The 26,916-nt window shown below is 37.4% G+C and overlaps 1 pseudogene; it reads right to left on the bottom strand.

Moving 5' to 3' along the window:
* Positions 1–4,049: 4,049 nt before the first annotated feature.
* On the bottom strand, positions 4,050–26,451 carry LOC119532920 (annotated as a pseudogene).
* Positions 26,452–26,916: the final 465 nt, after the last annotated feature.

The raw sequence follows: 26,916 nt of genomic DNA, 5'->3' as shown, positions 1-26,916 counted from the left end.
GGTTAGCCTGTATTTACATCTTTGAGGCTGATAGGGTAAGAGGGCAGGGACAGATGAGAGTGGATGAGAAGAAAGCCTTAGGGTAAAGAGACTGCCGTGGTCAAACCAACTAATAAGTGGAGAAGAGACAGGTTCAAGCCCACCTAATCAACAGTTGATTCCCAAGAGTAAAGTCAATGAAAACTTTTCCTTTCTCAAGATCCATCCCCAAGGCCTGGAATCCTGCATCTGTTTTGAGTTCCTAATGCACATATGAGATATAAGACTAGTTTTATTATTAATATGCACTCTGCCTATAGCTACTACTTTTAATCCTTTGTCTTTATCCTCAAATATGTTCTGTCTTGAATAAATCTGTTTAAACCCATGGGGTTATCTTCCCATATTGTCATCTGGGTATTTATTCTGCAGTAATTATCAGAAGAGTCAGGATCAATGCAACAGAGACAACGATGATTTAGACTAATTTCATTCCAATTGTCCATTGTTCACAGGTGAAGGAATTATATTCAGGTCAGGATTATGTTCAGTGAGTTTGTCCTCACTCTTGACCTGTTAATATATTTTTATAAGCATGTATATTTTGTTGATCCACATGTCCTTGAGCCTCTGTTTATTTATTTATTTATTTATTTATTTATTTATTTTTTGCAGAGAAAATTATTTTTAATGGAAAACAATTGGTAAGAGCTGAAGAAACATAACACCACATTGAATCTTCACATTATAATAGCCAATCAAAACCAAAACATAATAAATTGGGGGAGACTTGAGATTTTCACCTAAAACTATCCTAACTCCAGAATTCTTATGTGAGAAAAATATTTTTTAAAAAACCTAATTTGCTTGGTCCACTTGTTTAATATGACTTCCTAGCAGTCACATGTAATTCCTCACTAATACAAAGTCCAAGACATGTCAGAATGACAATGAACGTATATGAGTTCAGCCTAACAAAGATAGAGATTCTGAACTAAGCAAAACTTACAAACAAGCAAACAAACAAGTGGAATTCCTAACTTTATCTGTATACTATTACAAAAGGCATACCTCAAACATGGCAATGGAATTTTAAAAATAAAGGTAAGTTCAAAGAAATACAAATTAAAGGCTGAAAAATCCAAGGAAAACAGTGATATTAACAGAATTCAAAATAAGTATTATTAAACAGGATGAAAGCGATATAATTTCAGATACAGAGGAGATTAAAATTCTTACAATAGTATTTATAATTCTAAACTAAAAATTTCAAAATCTGGACGAAAAGATAATGTTAATTTTCATGGAAAATGTAAGTTACCTCAATGTACGTGAGAAGGAATAGAAAAAATGAACAGAACTCAGAAGAAATTGAAAATGTGGCCAAAGATATAAAAGGAGACTTCTATACAGGGATATCGATTACCGCTTTATGTGTAGTACCAATCTCTTGGTCCCTCAAGAGTAGACTGGATAAATACATTCTCGGTATATTTCAATAGCACCAACTTGAATAAAGAATTACTAAACATATCACATGATTACGTGTCATAGAATAATTTGCAGTAAAAATAAGCGATTCATAATTTATGCAGTTATGCCATTTGTTTAAAATGTCATGATATATACAATTATACATATTTATTTTTGTAAATGTATAAAATATGTAGAAATTATACCCCCAAATTCTAGGTAGCAGATACTTTTGACAAGGAACCCTTAGATGGAATTAAGAAATGGGGTTTCAACAGTATTGCCTTTAAAAAAAATCTGAAGCAAAAAGATAAGAGGTTAAAATATCATGAAGCTGATTGAAAAGCATTTTTTATGTTATTTTCTATTCACTTTTTGTATATTGAAATATTTCAAAATAAAACATCTATTTAAAGGGACTCCAACTATAAAATTTTTGCAAGCAATGAGGGAATTCAGTTAAATACATATAAAACAACATACACACAAAAATATTAGCTTTCCTGGTAATCAGAAACAACCAATTAGAAAATGTAATGAAAAAACTGAATCCATTTGCAATGGAAACAAAAAAGTGAATTACCAGAAATTAATCAGCCATTTTACAACCTATGAAGAAAGCTACAATTTTTTAATGAAGAAAACTTTTGATTTCCATATGTAAAAATCAATATTGCAAACTTTTCAATTTTCACCCAAATAAATCTGTAGATACAATGTAACCCTCAAAGTTATTTTTTCTTTTTTGTGGAATTTATAATCTCCTAAAGTTGATCAGCCAAAGCAATGTGCAATATTCAAAATCACATTTTCAAAAGGATTTTACACCTTTTATATATTTGTTAATTTCAGTCTAAAGTTAATAGAGAAGAAATATGGGTTGATTGTATTTTTAATAAAATACACATTACAATAAAATGTACTGTGTTTTTTTTTTTTTGTATTGATTTTGCCAATTTTTATTGTTTGTTTTACAGTGCACATGTATTTTATAACTAGGAAAAAAGCCTTATCAAAAAAAAGAACCCCAACATGCTGCCCTCCAGAGGGGCTGCACCATTCTACTTCCCCAAGAAGAGTGAATAGGTGCATCTTCCTCTCCTCTTCTCCAACACTTGCATCTTTCTGTTTATTTTTAAAGTTTTATTTGCACACCTACAATCCATTCTAAGTGAACAATCAATAGCTCCTAGTATAATCACATAGTTATGACTTCATCATCCCAATCTATATGGAGCATTTCCATTTCTTTCATCAATAAGGAGAAAAAAAAAGAAAAAAGGATAAAGAATAAAAAAAAATAGATTGTAAGCTCTTACAGCAGTCGTCTATTCCTGAGTTTTCACTATTACTAAAGAGCTGTTTATTTGGTACAAAATTTATATTCTCTGTAGCACATTTTCCAATTTAACCTGTATGGTCAATTTATTTAAACAACATAATTATGTGGACCCTAGAATAGGGAATGAGGTCTTGTAACTCTGTATAGGATAATGTAATACCCTGATACACTCTGGAGTATTTTGGGCAGAAAATAAAAAAGTTATCTGCCAAGTCCCCTTGAGGGACCAGAGAGAAATGTGGAAATACTAAGCTTCCTCACCTGGGGAATTCCTGATATTCTCACAAAATTGAGGACTACCAGTTTAGTAAGCCAAGCCCTCGATCTTGGGTCTTGCCCTAATGAAGCCTGTTACTGCAAAGAGGCTGAGCCTACTCATAATTGTGCCTGAGAGTCACCCCAGAGAACCTCTCTTGTTACTCAGATGTGGCCTCTCCCTCTAAGCCACCTCTGCAGGTGAACTCGCAGCCCTCCCCCCCACATGGGGCATGACTCCCAGGGGTGTAAGTCTCCCTGGCAACGTGGGACATGACTTCCAAGGATGAGCCTGGCCCTGCATCGTGGGATTGAGAATATCTTCTTGACCAAAAGGGAGAAAAGAAATGAAACAAAATAAAGTTTCAGTGGCTAAGAGATTTCAAAGGCTGGAAGTTATTCTTATGCATTATACAGATATTCCTTTTTAGTTTCTAGGGTATTAGGATAGCTAGAAGGAAATACCTGAAAATGCTGAACTGCAACTCAGTAGCCTTGATTCTTGAAGACAGTTGTATAACTATATAGTTTATGTGGTGCAACCATGTGGTTGTGAAAACCTTGTGACTGACACTCCCTGGATCCAGTGTATGGGCAGATGAGTAATAAAATAAAGATAAAATATACATAAATAATATGGGGCAATAAGGGGTAGCAGATGTTTGGGTGTTCTTTTCATTTTTATTTTTTTCTTTATTTTGGACTAATGAAAATGTTCTAAAATTGATTTTGGTGATGAATGCACAACTATATGATGATACTGTGAGCCACTGACTGCATACTTTGCGTGGACTATCTGGTGTGTGACTATATCTCAATAAAATTGCATTTAAAAAAAAAAAACATAAAACCAAAATCTGTCCACATCCATCCCCTCCCTTGTCGGCTTCCAGATGCCCTTCTCTCAAGAGAACTCTCTCTGCTCCTTCCCATCGTGTCCCTGGTCCCACGAGGACAGTGGCAAGGGCCTGCCTCCTGCCCTGACAGAATCCCAAGGAGGTCAGGAGTCTGGATGAGTGCGTACAAATCCTTTCCCTCGACAGGTAAAAAGTGAGTTCTGTGGGTGCTGAGCTGGGTGGCCGGGGGCTCCATCTTCGGTCTGCACAAGCCGTTCCCTAACTTGCAGTGTGACCTTCAACAAGTGCCTCGCCCACTCTGGGCCCAGCGCGTTGGGCTGGACGCCGGTGAAGGGCCATCGGAGCTCTGAGCTTCCATGAGACCCCTCGCATGAGACCTCCCGACAGGAGGTCAGGAGTCACAGATGCAGCACTCACGCCAGCCTGAGGATCCGGAGACAGAGCAGGCCGGGAGCTCCAGCACCGCCATCTTGACCTGGGCTTCTGTAATCAGAGAGCCTGGCCCTGCAACGAATCTTGGTCAGAAATCTCCAAGCTTCTCTGTGTACAGCCATGAAACAGAACTTCCTTCCATACACACTGCTGGCTGCTCCATTTACTTTTGGTCATAGCCCAGTCTTGCTTGTCCCTCATCATCTGAGTGGCAGAACCTGTAGCCTGGACTCTGCAGATAGGCTGCTGGCATCCGGGGATCCTCTGTCAGATAGTAAGGCACACGGCCGGCGTCTGCTGCTCCTTCACTCCCAGGTCTCATTGCTTTCAGCTTCAGGTTCCAGTGTCCTCTCCTCTGAGCTTCTGTGGGTCTTCTCTTAGCATCTCTGGGGTTTTTCTCTTCAAGTTCTCCGTGTGTTTCTCGCTGAGCTCTCAGCTTTTTTCTGTCTTCTGTTTATTTTTTTATTGAGATTTTTTCTCTTTTGTCTTCAAATTGGATAATTTATGTTGATCTATTTTTAAGTTCACTGATTCTTTTCTCTATTATCTCCATCCTGTCATTTAAGTCCATAGAGTGAATTTTTTAAATTTTAGATATTTTTCAGTTCTAGATGTATATTGGTCCTTTTTTATATTTTCTATTTGTCTGATGAGATTTCTATCTTTTCACCCATTATAAGCACATTTTCTTTTTAATTTTTTGAGCATAGTTATAATTCCAACATCTGGGCCATCTAAGTATTGCCCTCTTGTTGATTGACTTTGCCTTGTAAATAGATGATACTTGCCTGGTTCCTCATATGTTGAGAAATTTCAGATTTTATCTTGGATATTATAAATGTTATGCTGTGGAGAGGGTTGTTTCATTTCTCTGAATAGTGATAAAGTTTTTGTTTTAGCAGGCATTTAACCTGGTAGACTCAAACTACAGGCTGAGTCTTGCCTGTGGTGGGGATCAGCTCAAACCTTCGTTCAGTTCTTTTAACTTTTGCTTCAAGCTGCTTTGAGTCTGCATGTGTGGTTCAGGGGTCAGCCAGAGAGTTGGACAGAGTTCTCAGGTGGAACTTGGGACTCTCCTTCTCTGGCTTCCACTTTTCTGGTATTCCCCTTCATACCCTGGAGGCTGTGGTTGCTCTAGGGTCTAACTTCCTAGGGAAAATTTTCTAATCAAACTTTATTACACCATCCTGCGCTGTGGCTCTAGACTGCCCTCAGGCCAAAGTCATAAAAATGTGAGACTCACCCCAGGCCTGTCCTTTCTTCTAATTGTTAATTCTTCTTCATAATCCTTGGTTCATTCTTTGGAGACTTTTATATATATATATATATTTGTACCTTGTCCCAAAATTATAGCTGTTATCTCTGGGAAGGTTGATGTATTAGGAACTTAGTTGACTATACAGGAAGGAGAACAATATGTATATATTTTACATCCAATAGATAGATATAGAGATTCAGATATATCTATATCTTTAGATATAGATATAGATATGGATATATTGTAAAATTGCTTATAAAATTTGGAAGTGTCCAACATTTCTCTCATAGTGAAACTGGGAGAAAAACTGAATGAATTGCTGATGGAATAGCATCCACAATTCGTTAGAAGCCTGGAAGAATGGGAAATGCATAACAATGAATTTGAAGAGAATAAATATGAGGTCCTACAATTATGCTAAATGATAAGAATATCTGTACAAAGTCCCAGGAGGGGAAAATTTTATTAAGCAATATGCACAAGAAGACACTGATTTTAATTGATGGCATATTCATTTTAGCTGCCATAAAATAAGTGGGATTTTTAGCTTGTGCTAGTTTACTAGCTCGATGAAAGGAAATACTAAACCTTGCTTTACTGTGCACTAGTCAGTTTTGGAATCTTGGTTTAGAAGAAACATAATCAAGCTCTAGAAAAATCAGAGGAAATTTACCAGATTAAGAGACAACTTGAAATATGTTCTTGTTATAAGAGGAAAATTTTCTACATAAAACCTAGAAATTTTTAGCTTTCAGAAGTAACACCTTGAGGTTAAAAAGACATTCAGTTTAGAGTATTTTAAGGATTGGGAAGTGAAAGAAGAATTCAACTTTTATGTATGACCACAGATGTTTAAACTATCACCAGGGGAAGAAGGTCCAAGGGGTATAACTTCCTATGAGGACACCATCCCTGACCCCTCTAACCTGTGGTACATTCCTATGCTACTCTCCAACCCCTGAAGTGCAAACCTTCTCTCTATTACCTTGTGTGCTCCCAATACCTTGAAGGTCTTTTGGTTTCCTGAATGTTCTGTGCTCTGTCTCACCTCCAGGTGTTTGAGCATTTCATATAATGGACTGGAACTGTCTTCCCTGCATTCTTTATCTAGCTACCATCTTCCTTCTCATCCTTCTAGATTTAGCTTAATGCCACTAACCCTGAAACCCAGAGTAAGTGGCCTATGCACCAATGCTATGTATCCCCATAGTATTTGTACTTCCTTATCATTAGTATTTTTGGCACTACACAACAATTACCTTCCTGTTTCTCTGTGTCATGCACTTGTTTGTCAACTCTATGAGAAGACAGTCTAAGTATACCACAGAGTTCAGTGCCTGGCACCTACTAAAGGCTCAATCAATATTGATTGAATACATGAGTAAGATTTTAGCCATCCCACACTCACCCTTCCTTAGAGATTCCATACTGATGGAATTAAACACACAAGAATAGCATACAAATGGGAAATGAAGTGACATTTTAAAAATCACTGAGGACACAAAAAATTATACTCATTGTATAAATTGGTTAAAGTTTAGGACAAGAAAATACTGTTTTCTTTTCTCTTGAATTAAGATGGGTTGGTCTGTGATTCAGATCTGATTACAAATCCCCTCAGATGCAGATCCAGAGAAGCTAGAAAAAAGAAACAAGATTGTTTGAGAGGAGAGGTCCTGTTAAGGTGGAGATAGGAAATGAAAAAGAGAAGATTAGCTGCTGACAGTTTCATTTCCTTTAAAGGCTGCTTTTGCATGAAAGAGAGAAAGTGAACTAGAAAAGCTGATGTTCCTTCTCTTAGCAAGCGTGTAATGACAGAACTTCCTACTTTATGGAAACAGGAACTATAACACCAAGAGGAAAAGAGGGCCCAGAATTCCTATCAGATGAGTAACTCCTTCTCTCTGGGAAAGGAGCTAGGAGAGTTGGGAGGAAGGTGAATGCATATGGGGAGGAGACTGAGTAGTCTCTACCCCTTAAAATAATTGTATAATTGTTTTGTCTATTTCTTCTGTGGACCATTTTTGTATCTTATTCAGATATGTATCCACAGGATCTAGCAGAACAATTGAAACATGGTAAACTCTATAAAATTTGTTTAATGAATGAAAGAAAATCTTGTATAAAAATATCTTATTTGAGTAGAATTCATATAGAGTTTTCAATAGATGCAATAGGTGAACTCTGAAGAGAGTGAGTTTTCTATTACTGGAGGAATTCAATTCAGTGGGTTAGGCAACTGATTGGGGGTAAAACATTAGATGTATAGCTGGATGGGATTATCTAGAAGTTTATATCTATCCTTAAGAACTTGTTATTGGATTATGCATTCTTTCTTATTTGATAAAGATGGTTCAGCAAAGATCATTCATCATTCAATGAATGCTATCCTAACTGTGGACATAGTAGTATAAAAGGAAAACCTTAAAAACTGTAGAGAGACTTTCACAGTTGTAAAACATAGTTCATGAAAGTACACAGGTGCCATGGGTGGGGATGAGTTTTGTCTTTGTGTGGCACTGCAAGAGACAGACTGTTTGAAGGGATTTAGGCATAGAGAGGTCAGAGTACTGAATGACATCCACTTCCTGAAGGTTGTGGGGATTCTAGGACCAGGGTACATATTTCCTCTGCTCAAAATGATCCTTATCAGATTTAGTAGTGGAAACAATTCTGATTCACAAATAACAAATACTGACAGTTCATTTTGATATGTAAGGGGATGATATTATTAGATAGAACTCTGACTTGCCATAGCCAGGAGAGAGTGAACTGTGTCCAGTGGAGAGGCTATTTTCAGGAACTTTCTGACATAAATGAAGGCAAATTATCATCCTATCAAAACCAGAGAGATCTGTTATCACTGAGAAGCAGAACATATGGAGCACGATAAAGAGAGAGACAGAGAGAGAGAGACTAACTAGTATATTTTTTCAGAACCTTTAAAGAGACAGCAAATCTTTGAATGCACCTTTTTCATGGATTTTAGTAGCACTTTAAGAACAACAGCAAATAGGATCATAGAAATGCAGTTGATTATGATCCTTTTCAGAAAATTTCACATGGGAGTCCTTATAAATGGAATGATTGTGATTTCTCTTTAATTGATGCATTTAATTGGAGCCAGAGGGGGAGATTTTTCAGGGAAGATGATGGAATAGGGAGCTCTGGGACTCAGTCCTTTCACCAAAATGGTGGCTGAACAGGCAGGAACTGTCTAAGACAACTATTCTGGAGTTCTGAGGCCAGAAGAACACTGTTCAGCATCTAGGGAAGGCAGGAGGAAGAGGCTGATGAGCAATGGTCGAGAAAAGTGAGTTACTCTCTCCATGTGGCAGTTGCCAGTGCCTATCCCCCACTCTCACAGTGGATCCCCAGTTAGCTCACTGGAGACACAAAATGACATAAAAATCCTCTTTCCCAAGAACAGGCATGGTCATAACTGATCACTGATAAAGGCTTTTGATTAGTAAAGTCAGATTTCTGGGTCCCTGCTCTGAGCTACTATTTCAACCCACCCCAGATAAAGGCAGTGACAGCCATTGTTTCAACCCTGCCCCAAACGGGTGGAGGAGGTAGAGATTTAAAGAAGCAGTGCTTCACTCAGAACTGTGGGCAACAATTAGCTGAAGGACTGCATTTTCTGGGCAGGCAAGAAAAGCACTGTTTTTGAAGCCATCAAAGAGGCTTTTCACATCTTTCTGATCCCCTCCCCAGGCACTTTGGAGCTGGTCTCCATCCCCTTCATGGGACTTTGACCCTGTTATGGCTGGGAAATACTGACTTGGGAAAGTCCTCTCTGGGGTGATCCTCCTCCCAGAATTTGCCTTCTAGGCAGCAGTAGCTAGAGACAATGAAAAGAGTTAAAAACTAAATTAAACTAAACTAAACTATAAAAGCAAAACAAAAACAAACAGAAAAGATCAAGATTCCTGGAGAAGGAACAGAGGAAAGGAAGCTTTCTCCCAGAGGTGAAACAATTGCACAAAAATGATGTCTTAAATATTTCACTTCATATCCAGAGCAAGAAGCAGATGAAGAGCTGAAAAAATCTGATCAGTTAAACACAGCGTATTCTAAAGGTCTAGAATAAGTTAAACCACACATCAAGAAGAGCCTTAACACAAATCCAAATGGAAATAAAACCTAGGAAAGAGAGAGAAACAGACTTTTAGAGTAAATTCATCAAGATAACCAATTGCTTAGACATCAGCAGAAACTTACAATCTATAGTAAGAAACAAGACTATATGACCCAGTCAAGGGAACAAATTAAATCTTCAGAGCAGACATAGAATTTGAAACAGCTAATCAAAAATGTTCAAACAAATCTCCTAAATCAATTTAGGGAGATGAAGAAAAATATGACTAAAGAGATAAAGGATATTAAGAAGACAATCTGCCAGCATGAAGAAGAATTTGAAAGTATAAAAAGAAACAACAAATTATGGGGATGAAAGGTATAATCGAAGATATTAGAATATACTACAGGCATAAAATAGGAGATTTGCACAGTTGGAAAAAAAGCATTAGAAAACTAGAAGCCAAGGCAATTGAAATCTTTCAGACAGAAATACAAATAGGAAAAATAATGGATAAAATTGAACAGTGTCTCAATGATTTGACTGACAGCACAAAATGCACAAACATATGCATTTCGGGTGCCCTAGAAGGAGAAGGAAGGTAAAAGGAGCAGTTGAGGAAATAGTGGCTGAAAATTTCCCAACTCATGAAAGACATAAATATACACATACAAGAAGTGCAACATACTCCAAACAGAATAAATCCTAAGAGACCTGGTCTGAGACACAAATCAGAATGTCAAAGGGCAAAGATAGAGTAATCTGAAAGCAGAAAGAGAAAAGTGATTCATTACATACATCTCTGCAAATAAGACTGTGTTGATTTCTCATCAGAAACAATGAAGGTGAGAAGGCAGTAGTATCATATATTAAAGGTAGTTAAGAGAAAAATTGCCAGCCCCAAATTCTTTAACCAGCAAAACTGTCCTTAAAAATAAGGGAGAGTTTAAAATTTGCACAGATAAACAGAAACTGGATGAGTTGACAACAAGAGATCTGCCCTACAAAAAATACTAAAAGGAGTTATTCAGGCTGAAAGGATCAGATAAGAGAGAGTGGCATGGAGTAGTGTGAAGAAATGAAGAAAATCAGTAAGGGTAACTAAAAGGGTAAAAAGGGAGACAAAAATTGATATGACATATGAAAAAAGAGAAAATGGTTGAAGTAAGTACTGCGTCTACAGTAATAAACTCCCCAATCAAAAGAGATAGGTTGACAGAACAGATAAAAAAGCATGATCTAACTGTATGCTATTTACAAAAGACCAATCTTAGACCCAAAGACACGAAGTGAAAGACTGGATGAAGATATTCCATGCAAATAGTAACCAAAAAAAAAAAAAAAAAAAAAAAAAAAAAAAAAAAAAGAGCTAGGGCAGCTATACTAATTTCAGAGAAATAGACTTTAAGTGTAAAACTGTTCCAAGAGACAAAAAGGACATTATTTACTAATAAAAGGGGATGTGACGATTTGGTTCATGTGCCAACTTGGCCAGGTGGTGGTGTCCAGTTGGCATAAACATTACTGCAAGGGCATTTGTGGCTTGTTTATTAACAAGAAACCAGAAGGCTGGTTAATTAAATCAGTCAATTAACTGCACCTGTGACCAATTACATCAGTGAAGGGTGTGTCTTCCTCAATGAGAGATGTGCCAGTTTGTATATATTATGTCCCCCAGAAAAAGCCATATTCTTTAATGCATTCTTATGGGGGCAGACATATTAGTGTGGATTGGGTTGGAACCTTTTGGTTCAGTGTCCATGGAGATGTGACCCACCCAACTGTAGGTGATAACTCTGATTGGATAGTTTCCATGGAGGCATGGCCCCATCCATTCAGCATGGGCCTTGTTTGGTTTACTGGAGCACTATATAAGCTCAGACAGTAGGAGTTCAAAGCTAGCTGGAGCTGAGACAGACATTTTGAAGACAGCCATTGGAAGCTGATACAGACATTTTGGAGAATGCCATTTTGAGGTGCAACCTGGAAGCAAGCCTTCCCAGCTAACAGAGGTTTTATGGATACCAATGGCCTTTCTCCAGTGAAGGTACCCTTTGTTGATGGACACTGTATGGCCTTAAGACTGTAACCTTGTAACCAAATAAACCCCCTTTTATAAAAGCCAATCTATTTCTGATGTTTTGCATTCCAGCAGCATTAGCAAACTAGAACAAGAGAATTCAATCTGCTGGATTTAATCCAGTCAGTTGAAGACTTTTAAAAGAGAAGAGAGAGAACCTTCACTTCTTTTGCTAGCCAGTTGTGCCAGTTTGGATGTATTATGTCTCCCAAAATGCCATTATCTTTGATGCAATTTTGTGGGGGCAGATGTATTAGTGTTGATTAGGTTAGAGCTTTCTGATTGAGTGTTTCCATGGAGAAGTGACCCACCCAAATGTGAGTAGCACCTTTGAATAGGGTGTGACCTCTTGATTGAATGTTTCCATGGAAATGTGGCCCCACCCATTCAGGGTGGGTCTTGATTAGTTCACTGGAGTCCTATAAAAAAGAACTCACAAATAGAGGGACCTCAAAGCAGCTGAGAGACACATATTGAAGATGGCCATTGGAAGCTAAGACTGACATTTTGGAGAAAGCCATTTTGAAACCAGAACTCTGGAGTGACACCAGCCACGTGCCTTCCCAGCTAACAGAGGTTTTCTGGATGCCAATGACCATCTTTCAGTGGAGGCACCCAATTGGTGCCTTATGTTGGTCACTTTATGGCCTTCAGACTGTAACTGTGTAACCAAATAAATCCCCTTCATAAAAGCCAATCCATTTCTGGTATTTCACATAACAGCAGCATTAGTAAACTGGACCACCAGTGAAGTGTTTCCTGAGGAGTTCGTCAGACATATTCATTGGAGTTGCCAGTTCATGGCCTGTCGTATGGAATTTGGACCCATGCATCCCCACAGTTGCATGAGACTCTTTTATAAAATCTTGTATTTGAAGATATCTCTTGCTTGTTCTGTTTCCCTAGAGAACCATAACTAATAGAGGGGGAATCCATTAAGAACAAACAACAATCATAAATATTTATGCACCTAAGCATGGAGCTCCAAAATACATGAGGTAAACACCAGCAACTCTGAAGGGAGAAATAGACATCTCTACAATAATTGTTGGAGACTTCAATACACTAGTCTCATCAACAGATAGTACATCTATACAGAGGATCAAAAAAGAAACAGAGAACTTGAATACTTTGATAAATGAACTAGACCTAACAGACACATACAGAACTCTGCAGCACAAAACAGTAGGGTATACATCTTCTCTAGGGCATATGATTCATTCATTCTCCATGATAGATCATATATGCCAGGTCACAAAACAAGCTGTAATAAATTTTTTGAAATTATGTAAAGTACTTTCTCTGATCATAAAGGAATAATAACAGGTAGAGAAATGGAAAATTCACAAATACATGGAAGTTAAACAACACACTCTTTTTTTAAATTCAATTTTATTAAGATACATTCACATACCAGGCAGTCATACAAAGCATACAATCAATTGTTCACAGTACCAACATATAGTTGTGCATCCATCACCAAAATTAATTTTTGAACATTTTCGTTACCACACACACAAAAATCATAAGAATAAAAATTAAACTGAAAAAGAACAATTAAAGTAAAAGAAGAACACTGGGTGTTTTTTTTTCCCCCGTTTTTCTACTCATCCATCCATACACTGGACAAAGGGGAGTGCAATCCACATGGCTTTACCAATCACATAAACAACACACTCTTAAAGAATCAGTGGGTCAAAGAAGAAATTGCAAGCAAAATCAGTAAATATCCCAAAACACATGAAAACAAGATCACAATATGTCAAAACTTATGGGACACAGTGAAGGCAGTGCTGAGAGGGAAATTTTAGCCCTAAATGCTAACATTAAAAAAGAAGGAGCTAAAATCAAATACCTATTTGCACACCTGGAGAAACTAGACACAGAACAGTAAACTAATCCCAAAGCAAGCAAAAAGAAAGAAGTACCAAAGATTAGAGCAGAAATAATAAAATTGAGAACATGAAAACAATAGAGACAATTAACAAAATGAAAAGTTGTTTCTTTGAGAAGGTCTATAAATGCAAAAGACCCTTAGGTAGACTCACAAAGAAAAAAAGAGAAGATGCAAATAAATAAAACTAGAAATAAGAATGGGGACATTACTACTGACCTCAGGGAAATAAAAAGGATCATAAAAGGATACTATGAACAACTGTATGCCAACAAATTAGACAACTTTGATGAAATTGACAAATTCCTAGAAACTCATGAACAACCTACACTGACTCTGGAATAAATAAATGACCTCAGCAAACCAAGTACAAGTCAAGAGATTGAAGACTTGTGATTTGATGACTGTCAGAAGTCTCCCAACATAGGTAGGTGGGGCAAGATGGCAGCATAGGGAGGTGTGGAATTTAGTTAATTCTCTAGATCAGTTAGTAAACAGCCAGGAACAACTAGTAAATAGTCTGGAATAACTGTTTGGGGGACATCCATGACTGGACACACATTGTACACCAGTTTGAAATGGGTGAAAGGGCTGAGATCACAGCATAGAACTGTAAGTAAAGCCCTCTAAACTGTTAGGCATTGCCCTTTCCCCACTGACACAGCAAGCTGAGTTGGAACACTTCCCTCTGGAAAAAAGAGGTGGTCTGTTGTGAGCAATGAAAGGTAGCTTAGCCAGGATCTAATTGCACTTTTAATTAACAAATTTCAACTACTGAATACAAGCTATGAGCACAGATAATCCTGAAGCAAGGAGGAAAGGAACCCTTAGGTCTCTCTCAGCAGAGAGGAGGCAGAGCCAATGGATAAACAAACAAACAGGATTTTGGAATCAGCTGAGCTCAGAATACTGAAAAACTGCTGTGCCCCAAGAAAAGAGGCATGCAGAGCTGGGTACGAACTCCAGCTCTTGACTGGCAAAACTGGATGTCTGGGAACTGGTTCTGAAAGGGGATTTTTTTGCTGTCTTTTTCTAAACTATTCTACATAACTCTTTAGAGAAAGCCTCAGGGATTTTCAGTTGTCAGTGTTGACCCAGGCAAGGGTGGAGTTAAGATAGGTCTAAAAGACAAAGGAAGAAGTCAAGTGAAGGAGATAATTCCCTAAAGGGTGTATCCTCCCCAAGAAAAGGGGGGGTTCACACCTCAAGTGGTGGCCCTCCTTCAGAGAATTCAGACCTCAGGGGCTGGAAAAGATAATACAGAAACAGCTTAATCTTGTTTTCTGATTCACCCTCATTCTTAACTACACTTCTGGCAGGGACAGGGTCTGTTGAGAAATAAAGGCCCTGCACCTCATTATGCCAGTGGGGAGCTATGGGCTGAAAAGTGCCACCTGCTGGGCAGTATAGGAAAAACACAGAATCTAGAGGCCTCAAAAGAAAGTCTGACAGCCTGCTGCATCTCATCCTCAGGGACACTTGATACTGATTACATCCCCTTCCTGAGAAATAGACCTGTCTGGTTTGGGAAAATCTTTGGAATCAATCATATCTGGTAGACCCTCCCCCACCTCTCAAAAAAGTTCCATATAGGCAAGTCAAGAACCAGAATAACCAGAGCTGAAAGATTCTGATCAGTTAAACAAAAGCTATGCTAGAGGCCTAGAATAAGTTGAACTGAACACCAAAGAACAGATAAAGAACAAAGCCAATTAACCAGAAAACCCAAGGTAAAAGAATGAAAACAACCTCTAGAATAAACTACTACTAATAATAATAAAAAAAAGATGCCTAGACACCAACAAAAAATTATGAGTCACATTAGGAAAAATGAAGATATGGTGCAGTCAAAGGAACAAACCAATACTTCAAATGATATACAAGAGTGGAAACAACTAATTAAAGATATTCACGCAAACATGCTAAATCAATTCAAAAATCAAATCAATGAGTTGAAGAAAGATATGGCAAAAGTGATGAAGGATATAAAGAAGACTTCCATGAAATGTAACAAAGGCAATATACAAAAGCTAACTGTCAAAAGAAAACAAAAAAGAAAAGAAAAAGGAAGAAAAAATAAAACAAAAAAATAAAAAATTTAAATGTCAATAAGAAGGGAACATAAGGGAAGAGTATGTGATTCTTGGTGGTGTTACTCCTTTTTATTTTATTTTATTTTTAATCTTATTTATTTTTATTTTTTTTCCATGGATGATGTGTTTTATTTTATTTAAAATAGTTTCATTTTCAATTCATTTCTAAATTTTGATGGCAATATCAAATGGCATTTTAAAAGAGTATTTGTATACCATAAGACTCTACTTCTAAAGTATGTTTATTTATCCAAGTGTGTTTTCATCCTTTCCATGATCATATATAATTCTAAGCTAATAGCTAGCTAAGAATAAAAGCTTTATATTTTAAGTGTTTGAGTTAATGTTCAATGTTATTTTCCATTTGATTCAAATATTTTTGTTTAGACCTGCATAAAAAGAAAAACAAAACATGGCCAAAATATTGCATCTTCAGCAACATTATTTCTTCCTTACAAATATGCAAGTACTAATCTATGGAATTTTCTCACTTAATTTTACTTCTTACAAAATTTATCATTCAGTATAATACCAATGACACTTCACAATTCTGCATTGTCATCATCATACATAATTTCAGAAGTAAGTTTTGTTAAAAAGTCTTGACTCTTTGCTGAATTGAGTGCTAAAGGGTTCATATAAAAGATTTTATATTGCATTATGAATTTTCTGATGTGACATCTAACTGATGATTTTCCTAAATTGACTTTTGGATTATTGATTCCTCAGCATAAGAATATTGATGATAAGGAATGAATGATAAAAATGAGTTTATACCATGTGAATTCACCATTGCCCTACAAGTGTTGCTGTATGAATAAATGATTTTCTGTGATTTTTCATGAATAACATCTCCAGCTGTCATTATCTGGCACTCTCTTAAAGGGCTTCATCAGATAGAGCAGTGGATTTAGACTCTTCAACTTTCATTACATGTATATTATGATTTCTCCCATGTTGTATGACCATATACTAAATGCTTTTATATATGGCTGCATTTAAACTGATACTTTCCAGTTTAATTTGGCTTAGATTGACACAGTCAGGATGACTAAAAGCTCTACAAGATTGATTAGTGTTTTTTTCTTTTTTTCAGTGTTTGAGTTTTCTACCATTTATAAAGGTTTACTCAAGGGCTGAAATCTCATCCATATAAAAATCTTTTTAGTATGAGTTCTCTCATGTCATTGAAGGTCAGAATATTGACTGAAGCCTTTCACCTATACCGCATTAATAGGGATTCTCTCCGGTTTGGTTTCTATCATGCTGTCTAAGTTTATAGAAATAAACTAAGCTTTATCCACATAGATGATATTCTTATTTTATTTCTGTGGATTGAATTTTCTCATGTTTTCTAAAAGCAGGTGATAAGTGAAGGTTGTCTCACAAAGGTGACAATCATGGGGTCAGACTCCACTGTGAATTCTCTCATGTTGTCGCAGGGCAAAACATTGATTAAAGGTTTTCCCACACAAATGGCATTCCTATGGATTCTCCCCAGTGTGAGTTTTCTTCTGTTTTCTCAGGGAAGAAAAATGAGTGAAGGCTTTCCAATATACATGGCATTCATATGGCTTCTCTGCAGTGTGAGTTCTCTCATGTTGTCTAAGACAAGAACAAAGACTGAAGGCATTCCCACATAGATGGCATTCATGTAGTTTCTCTCCAGTGTGAACTCTCTCATCTTGTCTCAGGTTAGAAGCCTGAGCAAAGGCTTTCCCACATAAATGACATTCATAGGGTTTCTCTCCAGTGTGACTCATCTCATGTTGCCTAAGCATAGAATAACATATGAATGGTTTCCCACATAGGTAGCATTCATATTGTCTCTCTCCAATGTGAGTTCTCTAATGTGTCTCTTGGCAGAATACAGAATGAAAGCTTTCCCACATAGGTGGCATTCACATGGTTTCTCTCTAGTGTGAGTTCCATTGTAATGTGTAAGGCCAGAGCTTTCAATAAAGGACTTACCAGTTAGATGACAGTTATGAGATATATTTTTAGTGTATATTTTCTTTTGTTTATGAACAGATAACTGGTAATTGAAGGCTTTTTCAACAAAATTGTTGAGGTAGGATTTCTTTCCATTGTGAGTTAACACCTGTTGAATCACTCTGGATCTATCAGTAAAATCTTCCGGCAATTCATTACATATAATGTCACTCTTTTTTGTTTTTTTCTTTTTTGATTCTTTTTTTTTATTATTAAATTCAGTTTTATTTAAATACATTCACACACCATACAATCATCCATGATATACAATCCACTGTCCACAGTATGATAACATAGTTATGTGTTCATCACCACAATCCATCTCTGAACATTTTCCTTACATCAGAAAGAACCAGAACAAGAATAAAAAATAAAAGTGAAAAAAGAACACCCAAACCATCCCCCCCCATCCCACCCCATTTGTCCTTTAGTTTTTATCCCCATTCCTCCACTTATCCATACACTAGATAAAGGGGGTGTGATCCACAAGGTCTTCACAATCACACTGTCACCCCTTGTAATCTACAGTATTATATAATTGTCTTCAGGAGTCCAGACTGCTGGGTTGGAGTTTGATAGTTTCAGGTATTTACTTCTAGCTATTCCAATACATTAAAGCCTAAGAGGGGTTATCTATATAGTGCATAAGAATGTCCACCAGAGTGACCTCTCGACTCCATTTGGAATCTCTCAGCCACTGAAACTATCTTGTCTCATTTTGCATCCCCCTTTTGGTCAAGAAGATACTCTCAGTCCCATGATGCCGGGTCCACATTCATCCCCGGGAGTCATACTCTGCGTTGCCAGGGAGATTTACACCCCTGGGAGTCGGGTCCCACGTAGTGGGGAGGGCAGCGAGTTCACCTGTCGAGATGACTCAGAGAGAGAGAGGGCCACATCTGAGCAACAAAGAGGTACTCAGGGGGAGACTCTTAGGCACCATTACATACAAGTTTAGACTCTCCTTTGTGGTAACGAGCTTCATAAGGGCAAGTCCCATGCTTGAGGGCTCAGCACATCAAACCGCCAGTCCCAATGTTTGTGACAACATCAACAACAGTCCTGGTGAGGATGTCCAACACATCTGCACCTTCCCCCAGATCCTTGGGACTGGGGAGGGGGAGGCTGTAAATATATTTTTTATTATCTGCCCAAATTACTCTAGGATATGTCATTATTTCACTCCAGTCTATACTAACCTACTGTATCTCACTTCCTATTCAAAGTTCCATGAGATTGTGGTGTTTGAACAAATCGACTGTAGAGTTGTACCGTTTAGAAAATTTAGATCCTGTACCAAATAGATATCTATTCCCTTGGTCTCATATGAAAGTTGAAGTTTTAAAACACAATCAGTTTCAACCTTTATCCTTTTGCCTGGCTTGCACTGGTCTTAACCAGACCTGCTTCATTCATATCACTAATTGAAGTCTGGGCTCTTTTTCAGCTTTTTTTTTTTTTTGACAGTGGCTGTATGCACTAATACTGACATTCATATCTGCCGGGTATTCAGGAAAAAACATAATCAAAGCAAACTGGAGTCTGTGGTCAACAGTAACATTGTAATATACCTCTATTAAATGTAACAAAGGCAATATAGCAATGCTAAATGTATATGAGAGGGGGATATAGGGGAGTAATATGGGATTCTTGGTAGTGGTGTTATTTGCTGTCCTTAGTAGTATATTGTATTGTATGACATGTTATTTTTCTTTTTATCATTTCTTCTTATTGCTAAAAAAAAAAAAAAAATTTTTTTTCTTGTAGTAATCAGTATGTTCAAGTGCTGATTGTGGTGATAAATGTACAACTTTATGATGATACCATGAACAACTGATTGTACACTGTGGATAAATGTATGGTATGTGAATATAACTCTATAAAATTGTAGGAAAATATATATATAGGAGTAAAAGTGTTGGAGAAAACATGGTGAGAGGGATGATGCCTCACCAATATGGACTAACTACGATGTATAAACTCAGAATTGAATCTTAGAACATAGCCTAACGTGGACACAATAATTGTAATAGTCCCTAGATTGTAAGGTCTTACAGCAGTTAACTCTGTCCCTGAATTGTAAGGCCTGTCTCTAAACTTTGAGATGCTGATCCCCTAACGTATACCTGATTGGTCTCTGGAACAATGCATATCTCTGAGACACCTGAAATGTCATTCTTTTTAATGTGAGAATTCTGTCTCAATTACATAATGGTAGATGTATCTTTCCTAAAGTTATGTTGTATGAATAGCATTTCTTTCTTTTTTTTTAATACCACTTTCCCTGCCTGATTCCTGGGATAGGAATGATCAAATTCCTTCTCTCCACAGTTCCTTTTGTTGCTCCAAGTGGGAAAGTACATCTGATTTGAAGATTGGATGTCCCACTGAGAACAGATGACTGATATTCTCCAGCATCACATCTCTGAACAGCTTTCTCTGGAATGTATCCAGCAGGGACCACTCTACCTGGATGAAGTCTATAACTACACCTTTCAAGTTCTCTAACTCCAGTGGTTGTATTGTCAATAGCTCAGCTCACAACTGTCTTCCTCTGGGTTTTCACTCACAACCAGATAAGCACGAGGAGTGCTGAGGTATCCCAGAGCCACAGGCACCACCATGCAGGACCCTGTGGGGACAAAGTTTGATTCTCACTGTGGAAGCAACACCAGGGTCTGGGAAACTGAACCCAAGATGTTTCCTGGGTGATCTGAGTTCTCATGGGTCAGAAAAGGTGGGTACACCCCTTTCTCTCCCCCTGGCTGAATCTCTGAGACTGGGTTGAGATTCCTCAATGCCAGTGACTGGGCTAGGTGAAGTGGACTTCTCAGCACAGTCAACAGGAAAGGCATTGGGAAGGAAGGATAAGCAGAAGGAAAAGGAGTGGGGGGGTGGTATCTGCTTCAGGCACAGACTCTTCAGTCCACCTTTTTTATTTTTTAATTTTTTATTATTCATTTTTTCTCATCTTCTTTCCTTGCAGAAGAAATGGAAATGTCTTCATATAGATTGTGGTGGTATATGCATAACTATGTGGTTATACCAGGAACCATTGATTGTTTACTTAAAATAGCTTGTATAGTTTGTAAATAAAACTTTAAAAAATAAACAGAAAGGTACAAGTACTGGAGAAGATGTGGAGAGGGAGATATACCTATTCACATTTGGTAGAGAAGTAGAATGGCTCAGTCCCTCTGGAGGGCACTGTGGTGGTTCCACAGGAGGCCAAGTACAGGGTTGCCATATGTCCTGGTTTGCTAATGCTGTCATTATGAAAAATACCAGAAATGGATTGGCTTTTATAAGGGGGGTTTATTTGGTTACAGAGTTACAGTCTTAAGGCCATAAAAAATCCAAGGTAAGTCATCAATGATAGGGTGCCTTCACTAGAGAAAACCTATTGACACCCAAAAACCTCTGTAAGCTCCAAAGTCATGTGGCTGGCATCTGCTGATTCCAGACTGTGTTCCAGCTTCTCTCTCAGCTCCTGTGCATTCTTCAATATGTCCTCTTGGGGCATTTTGTCCTCTCTTAATTTCTCCAGAGCAAAAGTCTGCTTTCAACAGCCATCTTCAAAATGTGTCTCTAGGTTGCAGCTCTCCAAAATGTCACTCACAGCTGCTCTGCATCTGGGCCTGTGTGGCTCTTTTTAAAGTACTCCAGTGATTCAATAAAGACCCACCATGAATGGGTGGGGCAGAACTCCATAGAAATAATACAATGAAAGATCTCACCCACAGTTGAGTCACATCTCCATGGAAACACTGAACCAATAGGTTCCAACCTAATCAACACTAATACATCTGTCCCCACAAGACTGCATCAAAAAAGAACATGGAGTTTTCGGGGACATAATACATCCAAACTGGCAAACCATATGAACCTGCAAGTCCATTATTAGGTATATACTTGGAAGAACTGAAAACAGGGACAAAAATGGACATTTGAACACTGGTATTTATGGTGGCAATATTAATGATTTGCAACGGATGGAGGTGGCCTAAGGGTACATTGACTGATGAACAGAAGGGCAAACTGTGGTGTATGCATACAATGGAATATTGAGTGGATGCAAGAAGGAAAGAAGTTGTGAGGCATGCAACTAGATGAATAAAACTTGGGGACAATATGTTGAGTGAAATAAGCCAGAAATAAAAAGACTAATACTATAATGCCTAATATGCACTAAATATAATGTGCAACACTTAGAATCACATTTGAGAGCATAGATTGTCAGGGAAAAGCTGATTGTTAAGGTTCCTAGATTATAAGCTCTTACAGCAGTAACATGTATTCCTGAGTTGTTACAGTTATTTCTAAATTCTGAGAGGCTGAGCTCTTTGTGTACAACCTTGTTGACCCCTGGAACTTTGGGGTATCTGTGTGATACTTGAGAATCTGAGCTAGAGTTCTGCAGCTATGAAATCAGTATTACCCCATATAGCCACTGTTTAAAAAAAGCTGAAAAAGAGATCAGACTTCAATTAAAAATATGAATGAAATTGATCTGATTAGGAGTAAGGCAAATCAGACTAAAGGATAAAGGACAATATTGATGGTGTTTTAAAACTTCAACTTCTGTGTGAGAACAAAGGAAGAGATGTTTATTTGGTGCAAAATGTGTATCTTTTGTAGCACATGATCTAATTTAGCTTGTATGGTCAGTTTATTTGAACACTATAGTTACATATAATCACATAGAACCTTGAACAGGGAGTGAGATCGTGTTGGTTTGCACATGTTACTGTGATGCTCCGACTCATCCCAGAGTAATTTGGGCAGACAATAAATAAATGTTTGCAAATTCACCTCGAGGTACTGGGGAAAAATGTAGAAATATTAAACTTCCCCACCAGGGAATTCCTGATATTCTCACAAGCATTTGGAACTACAAATTTAATAGGCCAAGCCCTCAGTACTGGGACTTGCCCTTATCAAACATATTCCTGTAAATGATAAGCTAAACCTATTTATAATTTATCCTAAGAGACACCTCCAGAGAACCTCTTTTGTTGCTCATACATGGCCTCTGTCTCTAAGCCAGCTCTGCAGGTAAACTCTTTGCCCCTCCCCCTCTGTGGTTCATGACTCCCAGGGTTGCAAGTTTCCCTGGCCACATGGTACATGACTTCCAAGGATGAGCCTTGCCCTGTCATCATGGGATTGAGAATACTTTCTTGGACGAAAAAGTGGAAGAGAAATGAAACAAAATAGAGTTTCAATGGCTAAAAGATTTCAAGTAGAGTTAAGAGATTATTCTGGAGGTTTTTAAAATGCATTATATAGATATCCCTTTGTAGTTTAGTGTATTGAATAGATAGAAGAAAATACCTGAAACTGTTGAACTGTAATCCAGTTGTCTTGATTTTTGAAGATGATTGTATAATTATATAGCTCTTGAGATGTGACTGTGTAATTGTGAAAACCTTGTGACTGACATTCCCTTTATCCAATGTATGGGCAGATGAATAAGAAAACACAAACAAAAAATAAATAACTGATGGAGGGGATAAGGGGTATGGGGTGTTTTTTTTTTTTTTTTTTTGAATTCAGTTTTATTGAAATACATTCACACACCATACAATCATCCATGGTATACAATCAACTGTCCACAGTATGATCACATAGTTATGCATTCATCACCACAATCCATCTCTGAACATTTTCCTTACATCAGAAAGAATGAGAACAAGAATAAAAAATAAAAGTGAAAAAAGAACACCCAAACCATCCCCCCCATCCCACCCCATTTGTCCTTTAGTTTTTATTGGGGTGTTCTTTTTTAATTTTACTTTTATTCTTATTCTTTTTTATTTTTGGAGTCATGAAAATGTTCAAAAATTGATTGTGGTGATGAATGCACAATTATATGATGATACTGTGAACCACTGATTGTACACTTTGGATGATTATATGTGAATATATCTTAATAAAATTGCACTGAACAAACAAACAAACACAACACCTCCCAAGGAAGGAAGCCCAGGACTAGAGGCCTTCAGAAGTGAATTCTATCAAGCATTCCAAGATGAATTAATAACAATCCTGCTCAAACACTTCCAAAAATTGAAGAGGAGGAACACTATCTAACTTTCTATGAAGTCAACACTCTACTAATACCAAAGCCAGATAAAGATACTATAAGAAAAAAAAGGGTGGGGGGCAGACCAATTTCCCTTATGAATATAGACACAAAATCCTCAACAAAATATTTACAAATCAAATCCAACAGCACATTAAAAGAATTATAAGCCATGATAGAGTGGGTTTTATCCTGGGTATGCAAAGGTGGTTCAACACAAGAAATTAATTTATGTAATACACCACTTTGACAAAACAAAGGGGAAAAGCTACATGATCATCTCAATTTGACACAGAACAGGCATTTGATAAAATCCAGTATCCTTCTTTGATAAAAATAATTTGAAAAATAATAGAAGGAAATTTCCTCAATATGATTAAGGGCATATATGAAAAATCAACAGCTAACATTATGCTCAATGTGAAAGACTAAAAACTTTCCCTCTAAATATCTGAAACAAAGCAATGATTCCTGCTGTCACCACTGTTATTCAATATTGTGCTAGAAGTTCTAGCCAGAGTAATTAGGCAATAAAAAGACACAAAAGGCATCCAAATTGGAATGAAGTAATAAAATGTTCAGTATTTGCAGATGACATGATCTTATATATATATAGAAAGTCCCAAGAAATCTACAACAAACTTGTTAGATCTAATAAACAAGTTAAGCAATGTGGTGGGATACAAGATCAATATGCAAAATCAGTGTGTTTCTATACACTAGTAATGAGCTATCTGAGGATGAAATATCAAGCAAAAAATTCCAATCCAATAGCAACTACAAGAACCAAATATCTAGGAATAAATTTAACCAAGGATGTAAAAGACTTACACAGGAAACTATAAAACATTGCCAAAACAAATCAAAGAAGACATAAATAAATGGAAGATCATTCTGTGTTCATAGACTGGAAGAGTAAATACCATTAAGATCTCAATCCTACCCTAACTGATTTACAGATTCAACACTACCTCAATAAAAATTGCAACAGCTTGATTTAAAGAAATGGAAAAGCCAATTATGAAATTTATCTGGAAGGGTAAGGGACACTGAATAGTCAATACCATCTTGAAAAGGAATGACAAAGTTGGAAGACTAATGCTTCCTGACCCTAAAGCATATTACAAAGCTATAGTGATAAAACAAAAGAACACAAAACAAAACAAAAACACCATAGTACTGGCATAAAGATAGATAATATTGACCAATGGAATCAAATTGAGAATTGAGAAATAGACTCTCACATCTATGGCCAATTGATATTTGACAAGACCACCATGTCCACTCAACTGGGACAGAACAGCATCTTCAACAAATGGTGCTAAGAGAACTGGATATCCATATGCCAAATAATGAAGGAAGATCCTTTTCTCACATCATATACAATATTACCTCAAAATGGGTTAAAGACCAAAATATAAGAACCAGGACTGTAAGACTCCTAGGAGAAATTTCAGGAAAGCATCTTAAAGATCTTGTGGTAGGAAAGGGTTTCTCAGGCTTTACACCCAAAGCACACACAACAAAAGAAATAATACGTGGGACCTCCTCAAAATTATAAACTTTTGTGCATCAAAGGACTTTGTCAAGGAAGTGAAAAGACAACCTACTCAATGGGAGAAAATATTTGGAAACCACATATCAGATAAGGGTTTAATATCCAGAATATATGAAGAAATCCTACAACTCAACAATAAAAAGACAAATAACCCAATTTAAAAATGGGCAAAACACCTGAAAAGATGTTTTTTCCTAAGAGGAAACACAAATGGCTATAAAGCATGTGAAAAGATGCTTAACATCACTAGCTATCAGGGAAATGTGAATCAAAACCACAATGAGATACCATTTTACACCTAGTAGAATGGCCACTATTGAAAACACAGACAGCTACACAGGTTGAAAAGGCCTTACGCTGACTGGATGCTGAGGGCAACTGAACCACAGCAAGCAGAACAAGAGCATAGGAGATGAGGATGAAAAGGAAGCTAAGGAGGATAATGAGAGAGCTTAGGCTATAGCTGGTGAGGTTGGATATGGGGGCGGGGGCACATGGAAGGGTCATCAACAGGCCTGAGTCATATACAAAATGGTCAATTACATTGGGGCCACAGAAAGGCAGTTGGGAAATGAGAATAACAGGCACCAGATAACAGAGAAAGCCACACATCCAACAGGAAATCACCAAGGTGAAACAGTTTTGTCCAGTCATAGTGGCAGTATAATGCAGAGGATGACAGATGGCAAGATATCGATCAAAGGCCACTGCTGAGAGAAAGAAGCATTCAGTGGAGCTCATGGAAAAGAAAAAAAACGTAACTGGAGAAAGGAACAAGTGAAAGAGATGGCCCTAGTCTTTGAGAGGAAGTTGATCAGTGTGTTTGTGACAGTGAAGTTGACATAGCAGATTTCTAGGAATGCAAAATTCCCTAGTAGGATACACATGGGGGTGTGGAGATGCTGGTCCCAACACACAGCACAGATAATGGCTCCATTTCCCATCAGATAAGGAGGTAGATGCCAGAGAAAAGCATAAATAGGATGACCTGAATCTCCTGGCTGGAGGGAAAGCCCAGAAGGATAAATTCATTTACTGACTCTGCATGGAATCTTGATGCAGAGATGTTCATTTAGTCTGTCAGCTGTGCAGCAATGAGACATTATTATCATGAAGCCAAATCCAAACAAGTGAGCATAACATACAAGGCCCTCCTTTAATGTACTTCTTTAGCCTCATCTCTTTCCCTGTGGCCCCTTGAACTCTCTGTACTGGTAATAAAAGAATAATTGCACTTTCCCCAAATGACATGCTTTTCTTTCTAACTAAATCTCCCATTGCTTCTTTGTTCTTTCTCTGTTTCTCTGTCTCTCTCTCCATCTCTTCCTCTCTTTTGATCCCTCCCTTTCATCACCCCCTCTTTAGTTATACATTTATTTACTTTCTTCTTTGCCTGTGTAACTTGTACTTGCTGTTTACAACACTGTTCCCCAGTTGCTTCGTCCCAGAAGTAAGTATTGCTGGATTCCACAATCCTGTAATTCTATGTGCTTCCATAGCATCCAATGTATGTGTGCCTAAATTTGTAATACTTTAT

This window comes from Choloepus didactylus, chromosome 4, assembly GCF_015220235.1.
Source record: "Choloepus didactylus isolate mChoDid1 chromosome 4, mChoDid1.pri, whole genome shotgun sequence".
Taxonomy (NCBI): Eukaryota; Metazoa; Chordata; class Mammalia; order Pilosa; family Megalonychidae; genus Choloepus; species Choloepus didactylus.
This window is presented reverse-complemented; position numbering and strand designations above follow the sequence as displayed.